Source organism: Petaurus breviceps, unplaced genomic scaffold (genome assembly GCF_028583685.1).
Source record: "Petaurus breviceps papuanus isolate PSGF00001 unplaced genomic scaffold, PetGlider_PUasm1.0 76, whole genome shotgun sequence".
Classification (NCBI taxonomy): domain Eukaryota; kingdom Metazoa; phylum Chordata; class Mammalia; order Diprotodontia; family Petauridae; genus Petaurus; species Petaurus breviceps.
In genome coordinates this window covers 56,695,802-56,696,540 of record NW_027186473.1, presented here as the reverse complement: position 1 = coordinate 56,696,540, position 739 = coordinate 56,695,802, and positions in this window count along the sequence as shown.

Sequence of the window (739 nt, the reverse complement as noted above, 5' to 3'; positions counted from 1 at the left end):
GTGTGAGAAGGGAACCATCCTATGGTTGGGGTGGGGGCAGGGGGCCAGGGAATAAAACTCACATTTACTCCAATAAATCAACAAGCATTGTTAATCACCTACTTTGCGTCAGGCACTATACTTGTGCATGAACTTTGGCAGAAGAGGTCTAAGGAGACCAAGTGATGTGGGTTTTTTTGGTTGAATTTCCCTGTTGACCTGGTTTTACATTGTCTCACCATAGGCATGGAGGGGTGAGAATTGGAGAGAACTATAGCTACTGCTGGAATTTTTTAAAAGTCTCAAGTGGGACCTTTATTGAGCCTGGTGGCTTGAACTGTCTTTTACTATCACCCAGAAAAGCCTTTTTTATGAGAAGAAAATGCTAAATCCTTTAAAAATTGTTCTGCACATTCAAGCCTGAGAGAAATGAATCCTGACTGGAGGGATTCTGTTCAACTCAGTTTTAGTCTTTGTGGGATGAGTAGGAGTTACCCTGCCTTCACACATACCCTATAGGCCAAATAGAGGTATCTTTCTGATCAACCTAGAAAGCAATCACAGAAAGAAAATTTTGCTGCATCTCCTTAGCCTGGCATTTAAAGCTCTCTACCTCACATTTAAAACCCTATCTACCTTTCCAAACAGATTTTACATCACTCCTTTCTATGCACTGAAGGGAGTGCTTATAAATGTTTAACAATCAGCTCCCTGGGTGGGTGGGTAAGGAACATGTATATACTAACAGGCTATTAAGCTT